The sequence below is a fragment of the Phodopus roborovskii genome, unplaced genomic scaffold (genome assembly GCF_943737965.1).
Source record: "Phodopus roborovskii unplaced genomic scaffold, PHOROB, whole genome shotgun sequence".
Lineage (NCBI taxonomy): Eukaryota > Metazoa > Chordata > Mammalia > Rodentia > Cricetidae > Phodopus > Phodopus roborovskii.
In genome coordinates, this window is record NW_026126447.1 from 30,480,939 (window position 1) to 30,497,422 (window position 16,484).

Below are 16,484 nucleotides of genomic sequence, written 5' to 3' on the forward strand. Positions count from 1 at the left end.
TGTATATGCAGTTTCCTTTATGGGATATAAGTGGTTTGAAAAGTAAATTGTGACAATCTGTGCAATCTGTAGATGGACAAAAATCTATCTACCGGCATTTCCAAGGGTGAATTTTGTGTTACATCTTTCTCTAAAAATGTTCCCTACAAGTATTTTTAATATAGAAATTGAATGTCTCCAAAAGGCTTTGCTCATCCTGTTGGTAGTCATTGCTATTAATCTCACTTTATTATTTTTATAAGCAGGAAAAGTAGAATGAAATATAAAAATGTAGCTGATAGTCAAGTTGCCTTTATGAAAATTTGATGTACACTCTGCAGAGCTCTTTGTCTTGCTACATTTTCACTAGTTAGCAAAGCTTTGCTGAGTGGGATCCACTGTGTAGAAACAATGTCAGCTATGAAATCAGTGAACACTCCTTTCCCCTTGATGGAGTCATCAGCATAACAGAGTATATGAAGTTGGGGGACGCAGTATGTAGTGAAAGATCAGCCCCATCTCCTAGAGAACCACTGGTTTCGGCACTGATGGGCAGCTCACACTCTTGTTCTAATGCCGATAGTAAGGCAGCTGCTTAGAATGCCAATTCTGACTCATCTGCAGCTCATGTTTGCCTATCAATAGGAATGGTGCCCAACAGTACTCTGTTTCATAGGCTTGTTGTAACAGGCAGATGAGTGCTTACAGAACAGTCCAGTTCCTTGTAAGTACTCTGGTTACTATGTGCCGGGCATCTTTCTGAGGCCTTACTTATGGCGGCAGTGTGCTACCTTGTAACAACTTTCATCATATGAGCAGAGAAACTGGAGTTCAGGGACATTAAGGAATGTGTCCAAAGTCATACAGCTAATAAATAGTAGGAATGGTGTTCCCACCCAGGCACGCTGTAGAGCCTCCCTGCTGCTTAAAATGCCTTACAGTCCAGAAAAGGAGCTAAGTGGTGTGGACTTCTCGCTCACAACACTTTCATGCCATAAGATTTGTGGAATGGCAGCATCCCTCCCCAAAACGTGTGTGCATATACCCACATGCACATGTCAGTGAGGACAGGAAGGAACACGCTTTACACTAAATATTGAAAGACTTACAATTTCTCTTAACTATAGAAACTTTTGTGTCATAGTTCCCCCAGCAAATCCATTTCCATGTGTGTAAGACTTTTCTCTCCATGTCTTTGTCTGTGATGTTATTCTTTCTCAGTGTTTACACCCTTCTCATCTTACAGACCATTAATTTCACTGATAACCACCAGAAATGCTGAATAGCTCACCCATCTCACCTATAGCCTAAGCCTCTGGCCTCCTGAACTCCCTTTTGAACAGATTTCAGGGGTTTTCTTTATTCTGTGATTCTTAACTAATTTAATATTCTACTCATTTGACCTAAACTAAAAGTCAAGTTACTGTTTATCTCAGTTTTACTGTCCCAGGACTCATTTGGTTGCATTTTATGAAATATATTCCATAACTTTCCCAAGGTTAGTACTAGAAGTACGTGTCTCAAATTCAACTGTTGGGCTGGAGAGATGGCTCAGACGTTAAAGGCTAGGCTCACAACCAATCAAATTCAACTGTTGCCCCACAAGGCTGTGCTGATTTATAAGAAAGATCACATACATGAAATACACATGACTGCAAAGCCCACTAATGACTTTGTTAGTTCTGTAGAGTTCATGTAGGTAAGGGTTGTTGGATGGATGTTATGGGTGGGTGGATACTATTGAGATATGTTGGGAAAGTGGCTGGGAATGTTCTGTCATTAGTTAATGTTCTAAGGAGAAAGATGACAAATTATAAGTGACAAATAATTATTGGCACTGAGTAAAATATAATGGAAGTAAAAATTAAATATAAGGTAAAATGCAAAGGTAGTATGAGAAAAGTCAGTGCATTGTATGAAAACATGTTAGTAGAATGGTTCAGAGACTAGGATAGGATCCTCAAGACACAGAGTCTTCAGATAGTTAAAAATAACTGAAAACTTTCCATGCAATAACTTTTTAACTCTTAGTCAGCTGTCCCTGTGAGAAAATGCCTGGGAAAGCCCACTTTGAGGAGGAAGAGGTTTCTTTTCATTCAGCTTTAAAAGTTTCTGATTAGCTCACATCAGCCTGGTGATCCAAGCACGTGTCTGTGCAGCACGTCATTTAAGAACATTTGACTCAAGAGCTCTTCAAATCTTAGAGGACAGAAGAAAGAGGAGGCCAGGATGAGACACTTGAAGGGTGTGGAGTAAGAGAAAGAGGACAGCTTGGGTCCCAGTATAGAGAGCCTCCAAAGGTCCATAGAGTGGCTGCCATGCCTTTAACAAATGGGACCTTTGTTTTTTAGATTGATTTATTCGATTTTATGTTTAATTTTATGCCTGGTATCCACAGAACTCAGAAGAGGGTCTCCTAGAAATGGAGTTATAGCTGTTAATGAGCCAGCATATGGGTGCTGGGATCTGAAAAAGCAGCAAGTGCTCTTAACCACTGAGCCACCTCTCCTTCCATCTCAAATAGAATTTTGAGAGACATGTAATATATAAACCATGGCAACCAGTGTATATCATGTGTAGAAATATGCATGTATATTTGAGACAAAAGTTGTACAAATACTACTTTGTGATGAATTTTGTTCTTTTTCTATACCTTCTTATTGTTTTTAAGTGCTGGCTGTAATTTAATTTATTAGCCTACATTATAAGAAATACTAATCTAGACTTAATAGCTTTCAAGTTTCAGTGTTCATCAGAAACTCTTAAGAAGGAGCATTGATTAATAGTCCTACCCACAGACTCAATGTAGATATAGGAGTGCCTAAAAATTAGTATCTCTAAACAATTCTGCTGACTCTATCTACTACTTCTGACTCAAGAACCAACTTCTGAAAACTTTTGATGGAGACACTAGGGTTATGGGAGCTGGGGAATTTGCTTAAGGATAATGTGAGGGCTGAAGAGATGGTTGCACACTGCTCAGGCCTTGGGCCTGAGTTTGGTTTCCAGTACCTGTCCTGGAAAGTTCACAGTCACCCTATAGCTGCAGCTACTGGGGGATTCAATGCCCCCTCCTCTCTGTGAGCCCCTGCACTCAAATGCATATACCCACACATAAGCATAATTAAAAATTAATCTTACAAATAATGACGTGGAGATGGTACCTGCCTGGTGATCTAGCAAGGCAGTCTCCAGCAAACACTTCCATGAGCTTCTAAGGTGTTTCAGGGTGTCTACCATTATCAGCTCCTGTGGCTAATCATGACCATACCCCTGTGGAGGTGAGGATGCTAGAGACAGGCAACTGTGGAGTTTAGTATCAAGTGATGATATGGAAGACGAGAAAGAAGATGCTTACTAACATAACCTTCATAAATACGGCTTTTATTGTTGGGAGAATTAAATACCACACCCAGTACCTACCGCATAATCTAGGAGGCATTAGATTTTAGATGGCTTATCTTGCCTTGTTGAACATATTTCATGACAAACTAGAGACCATTTGTTTAAAAAAATCAATTTAAATTCATCAAAGTTGCTTGAGTTTTAATTAAAATTTACGAAACAAGAATTGAGGGTTGATATACCCAATTGGTGTTTAGCTATTGACAATACTCCTGTCATCAGAGATTGCAGGATCACCACATGCCTTGCATTGATACTGTGAAACTCATGAGTTAGCTTTAGCTATCAATTTAAAACAGCCTAGAGTCACTGAAGAGGGATTCTCATCTGAGGGACTGCCCTCAATAAAGGAACAGATCAGATTCTCCTTTGAGCATGCCTGAGGGGGGTGTCTTAAATGTTAATTGATGTAGAAGGGCCTGCTCTACTGGGCAGATGATCCTGAGCTGTGTACTAAAGTTAGCTAAACATGAGGCTCGTAAGTTAAGTCAGCAAGTCTCCTATTGTTTCTGCTTCAGGGTCCTGCTTGGTTCCTGACCTTACTTCCTCAGTGGTGCACTGTGCCCTGGAAGTATAGGCCAAAGAAATCCTTTCCACAGCAGCACAAAGCAAACTAGAACAGTATGGGATAGCTTTGCATACAAAATTGAAAAACATGTTTTGTCTGGATTTCAGGGTCACCAAGGGCATGGGGACCTCCCATGTTCTACAGTGGCTTCTGGATCTGTTTCTATTCTCTGTCTCCCACTCAGAGTTGCATTTGTCTATGAGAAAGATGCCCAGAAAATTTCCATTAGTCCTGTAAGTCCTCTCAGCAAAATGAAACATAAAGTTCTGCCCAAAGCCAACCTTTTATTTTCTATTCTCAGTTTTGGTGGAAACTTCCTTCTGTTGTTTATTGTTTCCCTTCGTGACAAGCAATGCCAATGCATTTTCATTCCCAGTCTCAGCTCTGGGGAAAAGTAACTCTCCCTGTTTCAGCAGTCTTTGTTTGCTTTGTCTAGGGGTAGATCCCTCCAGTGTCAAAGCCTCTCCCAGAAGCAAGCCTGACGCCTCTTTGCTTGTGCACACCCACCTCAACTGCAGTCTAGAAAGGCCAGCCTAGCTGCTGGTTGGCTTTACAATGGTCATGTTTTTGACAAGTCCTTGATATTCACTCTGCTACATATTTGAAACCACCAAATAAGAAACTTTATGTGAGTTTTAAAAACAAGATTATGATCAATAAAAGAACCAAGAAATAGGGATGTAGATTAGTGGATTGAGTGCTTGCTGTGCAAGCATGCGAACCTGAGTTTGAATCCCCACCACCAATGTGAAAAGGCTGGTCATGGCTGCATGTGCCCCATAAGTCCAGCATTTGGACACAGGTAGGCATAGCCTGGGTGCTCATTGACCACCAAAAGGACTGAGACGGCAAGCTTCAGGTTCAGAGAGAATCCTTGTTTGAAGGGGATAAGACCGAGAGTAATAGAGGAAGACACCCAACATTCTCCCTTTGCGTGCTCATGCATGCACATGTATATGTGTACCCACATTCACAAATAAGTATTTTTTTTTTAATGAAGCAACTAGAACCACACAAACCAACTAGTCTTGTTGTTTGTTGTTACCTAGCTTTCAAGTGGAGAACAGAAATAGTATGCAGCCCCCTTCCCACCCTGGTGGAAATCCTACAGCCCTTCCCTGACACATTAATTCCAGAATATAAAATTGTCTTTTTGTTTTGCTTTTTCCTCTTTCCCCTTCTTTTTCTGGATCGATTATAAGCTATAATATATTTGTGTGGCTTTTCTAGTCTCTCCGTCCCACAGTCATGTGTTATTGGTAGAATACTAAACTGTCTTTCAGTTATGAAGTATAATGGTAACCTTACATGGTTACCTGGCTTATTCAGATTATAAAATCTAGATTATAGCTCTGAGTTTTGCTTCAATTCTTGTTTTTTTGTGTTTGCTTTCTTGCTTTCTTTCCTTTGTTGCATTTTTGTTTTGTTTTTCTGGAACAGCCTTGTTATGTAGGTCAGGCTGATCCTGAACTCATGATTCACTTGTTGCAGCTTCTTGAGTGCTGAGATTATGGCAAATATAGTGTATTAATGAAACTGGTCCTGGGAATTCAAGTATTTGTATGTGTGGAAGAGAAAACTATTAAAAAGCCACTGCAGTGGAACTCATATAATGCACTGTGGAACCCCACACAGGGTACGCTCAGTGGGTTTGCTTGTCCTATCGGAAATGTACAGCCTCTGCCCCCAGTGACTGGCCTCCTCTAGCAAAAGGTTCCATAACCTCCCCCAGACAGCACCACCAGCTGGGAACCAATACCTGAGACTGTGGAGACACCTCATTTAAACCATTACAGTTCTTTAAGTTTATTAAAATCATACAGACTTGTGCATTATAATGTACAGTTCTACTTCCTATAGATGTTCAAATCATTACAACTTATGGATTAAATGTTACACACGCAAGGGATAGTGAAATTGTAACAGGTCTCTATTAAAGGGGGAGGAGAATTCAAGTAGCTTGGGGGCTTAAAGAAGGGAATGGAAGTCGGTGTCTTCTGTAATGGGGGTAAAGCGCACCTGAGGTTTGTCAAATTTTTCGGCTGAGAATACTGAGACCAAGTGTCATTAATTTGCCCTCAAAACAATGGGGTATTGATGAGGCAAGGCTAGACCCTGGTCTCACTTGTAGACTCTGCCTTCAGTGCTTGCCTCTGTTTTTAAATGGAACAAACTTGGCCAACAGAAGTGTATAAAGCAGCCAGTAGCCTCCTTGGTGCTAATGTGGACTCTAGTTGATCTCTGCCTTACCAATAGGTGTCACTCCAGTCAACAGGAGTTGCTAACAGAGCCTGTAAATAACTTTGAGAATCCTCACTGCATGAGGCAGCATGAGGAGCTTCTGCTGGCTTTTGCTAAATACATAGGCTCATGTTCTCTGCTTATTATGCTCCCCTTTTGATTTTTGGTAATGCAAAATGACAGGTAAATATAAGAGTACTGGTTAAGATCAAACATTTTAGTTTTATAGAAATGATTTTCCTTAATTCCTGTATAGTTTATTTCCTTTTATGGACTTTTCCTATATATAGCTAAGTTAAATAAGTAGTATTTTTATCCTAGCTATGTGATTAGAGGCTGGTAATACTGCTTTCCTGTTTTAGCTTTTTTTTTTTTTTGACATGTTCTAAGCTTCAGCCCTCAGTGTAGTTCAGGTGAATTTAATAAAAGTGTAAATTTAGAAAGGGCGTTTTAAATACCTTTGAGCTACATTTAAAGTGTCCTGTATGTTCTCTACTTTTCCCCAGTTGATAATATAGTTCAGTAATCACAATAATTATTTTTTCATCTACAGTTTACAAAGAAAATTTTGTATCTATAGTTTGCACAACATGGAAGTGATTGACACATTTGGAGTGTAATATAAATGGCAGAAATCTTTGCAGTTTGCTGTATGCTGTTTAGGTGTGCTGGCCTGGGCGGGGCAAAGTAGGGTGGATGAGGCAGCTTCTGTGTTTTGTTTAGTTTGTTTAACAGTTTCTGTAAATTACTTTTTCCCCCCCTTAAGTTTTCTTCCCAAAGCTAACTTGTATTTAAAGTGTCAGAGACAATTAATGAATCTAATTAGAGTATCATAGTTTGGGTTGACTGCCTTGTGCTAAACCTGATTTGTGCTGGAAGCAGTAAAGAAGATAAAGAAAAGAGAGGTTGATGACTATTGTGAACTGGGGGGCAGGCTCACATCCACGGCTCCTTTTAGTTTGCATCAGAAAGATACTGTCCCCCAAAGTGCCACTTCTCATCAGGAAAACTGGACATTAACATGAAGTTGGCCACAAAATAAACAGGTGCATTCATATTGCCTCCTGCTCTGAAATAGAGCTATCTTATCTGTGTGAGCAGGGTGACTAGTGTCATAGCCAGCAGTATGCAGTCCCTATGTGAGCAGGGTGACTGAGTGTCACAGCCAGCAGCATGCAGCATCTGAGGCTCTGACTGGAGAACCAAGGGTTTTTTGCATCTCCCCGGCAGACTTCTCCGGGCAGCTTTCTCCTACTGGCAGATGTGACTGTTAGCTTGAGGGAGAGATTGAAAATAGCTTAATTAATTGTTTCTCGTGTTAGAGACAGACTGATAGGTTGCCCTTAAAAAGAATAAAATCTGAAGAAAAGAAAAGAAAAGAAATAGGCCCAAGGTCGTAAGAAGAGAGAGGACAGAATCGGTGTGGAGAGTGGAGCTGCTTCCAGCATCGACTGTCAGAAGCCCTGAAGGGAACACTCCTGCAGCATGGTCCACGGGGGGTTCCCAGGTAAGACTTGTGTTGCCGAGGAGATCTGCTGGATGCAGTCAGATGCTGTTTTAATGTTGGTGCAGAGTATCGGTGCAAAGATCACAACAGCAGTAAGTAAGCTGAAGCATCTCTTAAGTGAGAGAGTGAGGGCACTTAGCATGTGCATGCTGGAAGGAAGCCTCACAGTACCTTTCGTGGGTATTGTGGCCTGAATCATCCTTAGGATGCTTTTCGAAAGTGAGGCAGTTTATCAGACTGTCAAGACTATGCCTGTAGTTTCTGCGCCAAAATCCTTAACACTCTGGGCATGCAGTATACTTGCCTTTCAGCATGGGGAGTGAGAAGTAGAGCTCCTGGATGTTTATTAGCATTATCGGTACAATTTGTGGCTTCGCTATGGTGAAAAGGAAAAGTATTTATGTTAGAATGTTCCGATAAATTTTAAAATTGAGTAGTCAGCACTTTAGATGTAGATGAAAGCAGAGTATCACTAAGGAAGCAGCAGCACACAAAAGGCTGTTTTTTCTAAACTGTAAGTAGTCCCTAAACGCCATTTGATCATTGTGACTTATCCTTGGTCTCCATCATCCGAGCCTGCAGTTTTGATTCATTAGGTGTGGGGGCTCAGCCTCTGCAAGCCTCACCAGCAACTTCTTGTTAAATGTACGTTCTGACTCTCAATAGCCTGAGCTTCTACTAGGCTTTTTAAAAATTAATGTGTTAGAACCCGAGCTCCTTTTTATTCAGTAAAGATGTGAGATCTTTAGAGCCAATAAGGGTCTTCTTAAGTTCCTTTGTCTCTGAGGTCAGTTTTACTCAGCTTCTGATGCAACGTGACTTTCTTTCCATTTTCGGCAGAATGAGTCAAACGAGGTTTTCTCCTGCACCAGCAGGGCACATGCAGCAGCCCCAGTTTAAGCAAACAAGCCTCATTCCCGACCGTTCTCTCCATGGGGATAACTGAGCGTGAACTTTGCTCTTTACTGCAGCATCTCTTCTGGGCATTTTGGTGTGAGGGTGCTGTGTGACCCAGTATTTAGTCTGCATATTTAGTTTCCAGGAGCCCTGAAACAGATTCCTCGTAGGGACAGCAGTCTTCATTGTGTTTGTTTCTGTTCTGCAATTAGAATTCCTTTCTGGTAGCTGTCATCTTGTCATTGCTACTTCTTAAACTTGCATTGATGAATAGATTGTGGGGATGGTCTAGAACTTCCTGGATCTGGCTCCTTCTTTCTAGACTCCTTAAGCCATTGGCTCATTGTGTTTGTATTTCAGTTTCTCCATTTTTGTTTTGTTTGTTTTTTTATCTTTTCTTTAGGTCAACCCAAATTATAAATACATTTAAATCGCCTCACTACCCTGAAGTTGCTATTGTCCATGCTTCAAAAGCTTGGTGAAACCCTCAGGAGTTGCCATAGCAGTTTCCTGGAAACTAATTAAGTAGATGCAATAATTAGGAATCTTAATGTCCTTTTCATTTGATCAAAATAATATATGAAGTCAGTTTTAAAACTGTGATTAGCCATAAATATGTGCCATAATGGAGCATGTGTGTGCTGTGTATTTTGTTCACTGTGCTTTGTTCATTCTGCTTAGAATTAACTGGTCATGCTTTTTATAGTAAATATCAGCAACATTAAAGAAAACTCCTGTCTTTATATGCTTAACTAAAATTAGTTTTAAAGATTTGTTTGTTTATTATCTGTATATGTGTGTGCCTAGATGAGTTTATGTGAATCATGTACCTGCAGGTCAGAGGACAGCAGCTCTGGAGTCACAAAGTGTTGTCAGTCACCTGATGTAGATGCTAGAAACCAAATCTTTGTCCTCTGCAAGAATAGTAAGCACTGTTAATCATTGATCCATCTCTCCAACTCCTGATTCCAAAGTATAGTTATGTCTAATGTCAGAGTGTTCATTGTTTCTGCACCTAGTTAACTTTACATGTATTTATTTGTTTGTTCGTTTTTATTTTATATGAAGTGGGCAAGCTGTTGGTGTCTTAGACTTAGGTACTGTCTAACATGATCCTGTCTAAAAATAGGAAAGTATGTGTGAACCAGGTAAGGTGTGTACGCTTAACATTGCACTATTTGAAATCTGAAGGACGAAGATTCTTGTGACTTTGAGAGCTACACAGTGAGACAGGGAACCTGGGGGCAGGGGAGGTTGGGAGACGAAAGGGAAGGGAGGGAGAAAAGGAACACAGACCAGAAAGTCCATCGAGAGCAGGGCCAGTGGGAGGGAAAGGAGAGAAACTCAACCACAATGTGCTTTTTATACTGTATTTTAAAGTTTACAAGTTCAAGTATTTTCTGAGAACTAGAAATTATAGTTGTAGCTAACCTTATGAGCTTGTATGTTAGACCAATGAAATATAATTTCTAGTTTTATTTATTTCCTTTTAAAAATATGTTCACTGTATACTCAGTTAAATGCTTTGTACACCTTATTTTCTTTGTAGTCTCTCACATAGTTTTATATATTATTGGCCTTATTTTATAGGTGAAGTATGCATTACTCCTTAGTCTGTGTTTTTAATATGTTTTAACTCTGCATATTTTCAAGTAATTCATTCCGTTTGCCAAGTCAAATTGACAACTTTCCTCTTAATTAATAATGTATTTTTATAGCCATTGGGCAAATAGATATGCAAATTAGATTACCCTACCCCTAAAACATGATGACAGTCCAAATTCTGAAAAAAAAAAAATGTTCGCTACATTCTTCAGCACTCCACATTTTAATATTGAAGGTTCCCATTCAAGCAAATGAGGCTGAATTGGGAAAATTACAGTAATGGAGACGTGCCATGAGCTGAAGGGTGCGCCTCACTGTTTGAGGCAGAGCGCAGCATGAGCCAGACCTCCTTCTCAGCACCAGCAGATTTCTCTTCCTTCACTGAAAAATTAGTGCATTCAGAGATGCCGTAGCAGGTCTCCTGGTATGAGCCAGATGGAAATGGGTGAGTTGGTGGCTTCATGAAATACGTAGGTAAAATTTGGGAAAATTGTACTTTGAGTTGTTCCTTATTTACGTGTTTGTCCTGATTGAGATGGCTGGTGTTTCTATTTTATTCAGTAATGTCTTGAATTGCACTTGGGTCCTAGCTCAGTAGTTTTTATGCCTGCTTCAGGTACTGGTTATCCCGCAGTATCTGCTGCCTCAAATTGTAACAAATGTAGTACAGATGCAGGCACATCCTGGGAATGGGAGTCCTCAGAGTCTCATGGAGCAGAGATCTTGCAGTATACAACATTCTAGGAAAGAGAGTGACATCTGATGGCTAGAGGGCTAGCTTCCTAGCTGAGTGGTCACTGGGAGACTATGATGCTTCTTTGTTTCTTTTTTTAGTTCTTTTCTGGCCTGGATCTCACTATGTAGCCCAGGTCGAACTTGTAGTAATTCTCCTTCCAGGTGTGGACATTTCAGACACAAGCAACCAGACTTCTTGGGAAAGTTTGCAGGGATAAAGAATGCTGTATCCTGTGTCAGTTGTGACTGCTGATCTGTGCTGTGTGAAACTACTGAAGGCTCCTTTTCATGATCATTGCCTTGCTTGCTTCTTTAAGTGTCAGGCATTGTGCTGTCTGTTTAATAACTTGTTAATTATTTTGCTCCCTATTTTGATTGTTCTTCAATAAGTGACATTGTGGTAGGTAGATATTCTGGATTGCAAAGTAAAAAAAAAAAGGAAAAAAAAAAAAAAAACCAGTGGAACTAACTTCCTGTTCTTCGGCCCCCTGAGATCTGTAATGTGTTTTCTTAAGTTTCATTACTACTTCCCTTGTGAACATGGCATCTGTGACTTGTAGCACTGTGCAGGGATTAGATGTCAAGGTTTTGCTTTTCCTTACAATATGACTGTAAGTTGTTGCCTTTGGTCTCTCTGTATGTATGCTGTATCTGTTGTATTCTTTTGATACAGTGAACAGAATAGTTCTCCAGTATGGACCACTAACCTCTGCAGGAACATTTATTTTCTGGTTTTGATCCCACAAAAGGAGGGTGTGATGATCTGCAGACTGTGGAGTGTAATTATTATGGATGATCCCCAGATATGGGGCCTAGGATTGTGAAAAAGGAAGTGAAGCCCAGGAAGGAAGTAGGGCCATTATCAGATGTGCTTCAGGGCATTTCATTACATATTCACTAGCAATCCAAGCTCAGAATAGCTACAGTTTTCACATTAATATGAAACATCCTAGGAAGGCTCATCACAGGCAGCCCAGAGGTTTCCAGTGCAACTGGGGAGATGGGTTTAGGCCCATATTCAGACCCCAGCCCCACACTCCTCCTCTGCTTTGTTAAAGAAGCTGATCACTTAGGATGTAGACCCAGAGACTTAGGAGATTGGGAGGCTTGTGCCTCCCCAAAGCACTCAGGAATTCACACTTGCGAGACTAGACACAGGCCTTCGCCATGACTGCAAGTGCCCTTCAAACCAGGCAGCAGGACTTTGTCCTATGACAGATTCCAGGTGATGCTAGTAACATAGAATTCCTCTAAAGTTTTAACAAAGACGACTTGCCTGAAAGGGTAAAATATGCTCAGTGTCCCATCTTCAACATCTGAAGGCCACAGTCCTACATGTGGACTTTTGGTAGCTATGTAGCTTTTTTTTCCCTTGGGAATACTAAAGTGAGTGGAACCTGGTTCTGAGTGAGTGCCTGTCCTCTGAGGGGGATAGCCAGCTGTCAATACCTTCTCACCAGGCAGGAAAAGCATGGCTTCAAGAGCTCCAAGTAATTTGTTATATCTCTGACTTAGGTAGAAATATGGGCCTGCCCTTCACAACCTAGTATTTTTGGGCAGTTCAGTTAGTCCGTAAGAGCCTCCAGAGTTTCTTGTGTCTAGGAGGGACTATGGAAGTGTTCTTTATTACTGAGATCATTTATTTGAAGGTAACTCTGTAGCATCAGTTATCATTATCAACTGGAGTTGGGAATTGCCCCTAAGATGTTAGGTTTGGTGTCAGGTAGCTACTTCTAGTCCTTATCGTCTCCTTAGCTATGCCACTCACTTCTTCCTCTGAGTTCCAGACCGTCTTTGTCTTTTCTTTTTCTTGTGAGGCTAGCACTTGATCACTGATGCGTGAGATCTTGTCATGGTTCCTTCTGTCAGCTGGTTTCAAGGTGGGATCAGTTTAAAGCTGTTGTATCTTTGTGTCTGGAAAAAATTGCAAAAAAAAAAAAAGATGTTAAAGTTCAAAGCATAGTCATAAATGCTTTACAGCTACGCACAATACCAGCCCCTGAGCTAACTTCATCTGCCGCTCTGCGGGAAGGGTGTGGATGACAGGCATCTTCTGCTGCTTTTGACAGTCTTTGGTATCTGTTTTGTGTCTTTGTCAGAGATCTAGCTGCCGGATGTTCAGAGCATAATCATTTTTTTTCTCTAGATTTTTCAGGTATGTAGAAGAAATGTCTCCTCCCTTGGGGAGCCTTTATGTATTTCTTGTGGTCCTCTTCCTGACTGACTCACTTGTTGTTTAGATAAATGGAGACCTAGGTCAATATAACCTGAAGGACGGTATTAAGGCTGGACTTTTTAAAAAATTATTTATTTAACTTTATTTTATGTGCATTATGTGTGAAGGTATCAGGTCCCCTGGAAGTGGAGTTACAGACAGTTGTGAGCTACCATGTGGGTGATGGGAATTGAACCCATGTCCTCTGAAAGAACAACCAGTGCTCTCAACCGCTGAGCCATCTCTCCAGCCCCAAGGCTGACATTCTTAAAACAGATAATCTTTTATTGTAGAAAGAGTATATATAACTTGTCACTTAACACCCTTTCACATATATGATTTCATAGGGGTAAGCAATTTATTTTATTGAGTGTGTGTGTGTGTGTGTGTGTCCGTCCGTGTCCATGTGCACATGTGTAAAGATCAGAAGACACCTTGCAAAGCTGGCTCTATCCTTCCATAGTAGGTTCCAAGGATTGAACTAAGGTTGTCAGACTCAGGGACAAATGTTTTGTTCCCACTGAGCCATCTTGAAGGTGCAAGGAGTCAGCTGTTTACACTGGTGCAAACAAACTCTTCAGAACGTTTCTGTCCTAAACTGAAACTCTGCAATCATTAAACAGCACTGCCTTTCTCCTTGTCCTTAACCTATTAGCTCCTGATAACCACCATTGTATTTCCAATTTCTATGATTTTAATTTTCCCATTAAAGGGAATCATATAGTATTTGACCTTATGTGACTGACTTATTTCGCTTAGCACAATGTCATCAGGGTTCATACACATTGTAATATGTGACAAGATTTTTCTCATTTTGAAAGCCATATGGTATCTTACTGTACATATACACATTTAATTATCCATTTGTTCACTGGTAAACACTTGGGCTTCTGCACCTCTTGGCAGTTGTGATGGACACTGATGTGAATAAAGGTGTAGATCTCTTTGAGACCTTCTTTTAGATCTTTTGGATGTAAATTGAGATTGCTCGGTTGCATGGCAGTTAGACTTGTATGTTTTTTGAGGAATTGTCTAACTGCTCCCATAGCAATTGCACCATTTTCCTGTCCAACAGCCACAATGCACGAGGACCCAGCTTCAAGTTCTCATGGCATGAGTGTCCTTAACAGCAGCCATTCAACTGAAATAACAATTGACTGTGCTTTCAGTCCTTATTCGTTCACGCTTAGTGATGCTGAGCATGTTCTCACATGCACCCTGGCAATTGTATGTAATTTTGAAGCAGTGTCTCTTCATATCCTTTGCCCTTTTTTAAAGTGAGTTTCATTTTGTTGAAGAATTACAAGTTTTTCAGTGCAAGATATGAACCACCTATGGGACATATTCTTCATTCAGCTTGTGGCTGAATTGTGTGAATTCATCAATCTGTTGATGAATGAATGTTTAATTTTGATGTAATCCCCATTTGTCTGTCTTTACTTTTGGCATCATGTTTAAGAAATCAATGCCAAATCCAAGTCATGAAGAGTTACCTTATTTCTTTCTAGACCTAGTATAGTATAGGGAACAGAGCTTAATTACCTGACTTTAAAAAAAAAAAAAAAAAAAAAACCTTTAAGCCCACATTAAAATCCCCAATTCCCCTTGCCCTTTTCCTCCCCCTACCCATTAATACCCCCTTGAGCATGTTTGCAGCATTGAGTTGCTCTGATGCATGCTCACTGTACCATCCTGTAGTCTGCATTAGAAGTTACTCTCTCTGTTTCATGTTCCCTAGCTCTTCGTAAAGATACAGTGGACATCTGGTCACATCTGTCCAAAGGATGCCCACATGACAGTGTCACTGACCTAAAGGTCCTCTGCAACACCCATTCACTCCCTGTCTTCCTGTTAACGGGTTAATTTTTAATTGAGACTGTTTTGCCTATTCAAAAGATATCACCATCAGAGTTTTCAGTCACTTGGTTTCAGACTCATTGAAATAGAAATTTGAAGGATTATCTTCATTTTCTTCCTGACAATCTTTGTTCACAAAGGCTTCAGAAACCACAAAACTATCCTTAAGAAAATTGCCAAGCCAGGTGTTGGTGGCAGGCATATCTCTGTGTTTTCAAGGCCAGCCTGGTCTACAGAGTGAGTTCCAGGACAGGTTCCAAAACAATACAGAGAAACCTTTCTCGGGGAAAAAAAGAAAGAAAGAAAAAGAAAATTGCCAACACCTTTGCCACTCTTTCTTACACAGCAGCTTTTATTCTTACATTGGTGTTTGCACTGTTTTATGAAGCCTTTGGATGAATGCAAGCATGATTTCTGTTTAAGCTGTGACCACACTGAGGATGGACTAAATAAATGATCTGCCCCAAGATCTCTTGTCAAATAGTCAGGTTATGAAATAGAGTCAATAGTTCCTCCCCAGGGTTCCACATTAGTGCGCCATGGCCTCAAAACCATGAACACACTGATGCCCTGTGCAACATAAGGAGAGCTTGCGGGTGGCTCCTTTCTTCACCTGAGTGCCGTTTCTTTCAAAATGCTGGCACTCAAGCTTAAGGCTTTGTGTGTGCAAGGCATGTGTTGTACCACTGCGCTATACTCCTAGCTCTGTTGAAACCCTCATAGAAACTCAGAGGCCGTGGGATAAAATTGTTAAGTACAAATATTTATTATTGTTTAGTATTATTTGAATGAAATGTTTAGGCCACATTATAGCAAATGATAAAATTCATGTTGTTTTTTCCCATTAAATTAATTTCAAAGGACTCATCTTTTGGTGACTGTTTAAGAATTAATTTCTGTACAACCTTGTTCCTGTTAGTTAAACTCTCACAGTCTGTTTACTCTTGTGTAAAATAAAGACAATTATAGCAATGATTTTAAAACATGGAGTGTAATTAAAGCTTGTTTAGTGGAGATTTTAGGAGCTCTCTAGGAGATAAGAAAAGCTGTATCTGCTGAGGGCACAGAGAACTGGTAGGGAGGAGGCACCATGCTGAACTCTACATCGTTAACTTAAGTTCTGGGATTCCTTGGGCTAGAAAAGGGATGGAGATGTAAAATCAACTACTTTGTAAGAGGCTGAGAGGTACAATGTAGCAAAATGGAATTTGAAAGGTAGCTTTTTCTTACTTTACCATGTATCTTTTAATAAAGGTCTTTGACCCTAAAGTTTGTTTGTAAATAATAAACATGTGAACGACCCAAAAAAAAAAAGACATCATTACTGTTTTAATCTTCCTAAGCTTTTACTCACTGCAGTAGGAGTGTGTGTGTGTGTGTGTGTGTGTGTGTGTGTGTGTGTGTGTGTGTGTGTTGGGGATGTTGTTATTGTAATTATGAGGTACTGAAGGCTAAAAAACCCAGGGCCTCCCCAC

General features: G+C 40.3%; 1 protein-coding gene across 1 annotated transcript in view; it reads left to right on the forward strand.

The window, feature by feature from the left end:
• Patj (PATJ crumbs cell polarity complex component) overlaps window positions 1-16,484 on the forward strand; it is a 292,270-nt gene that overhangs the window by 116,366 nt on the left and 159,420 nt on the right. The gene's annotated exons all lie outside the window — the stretch shown is intronic.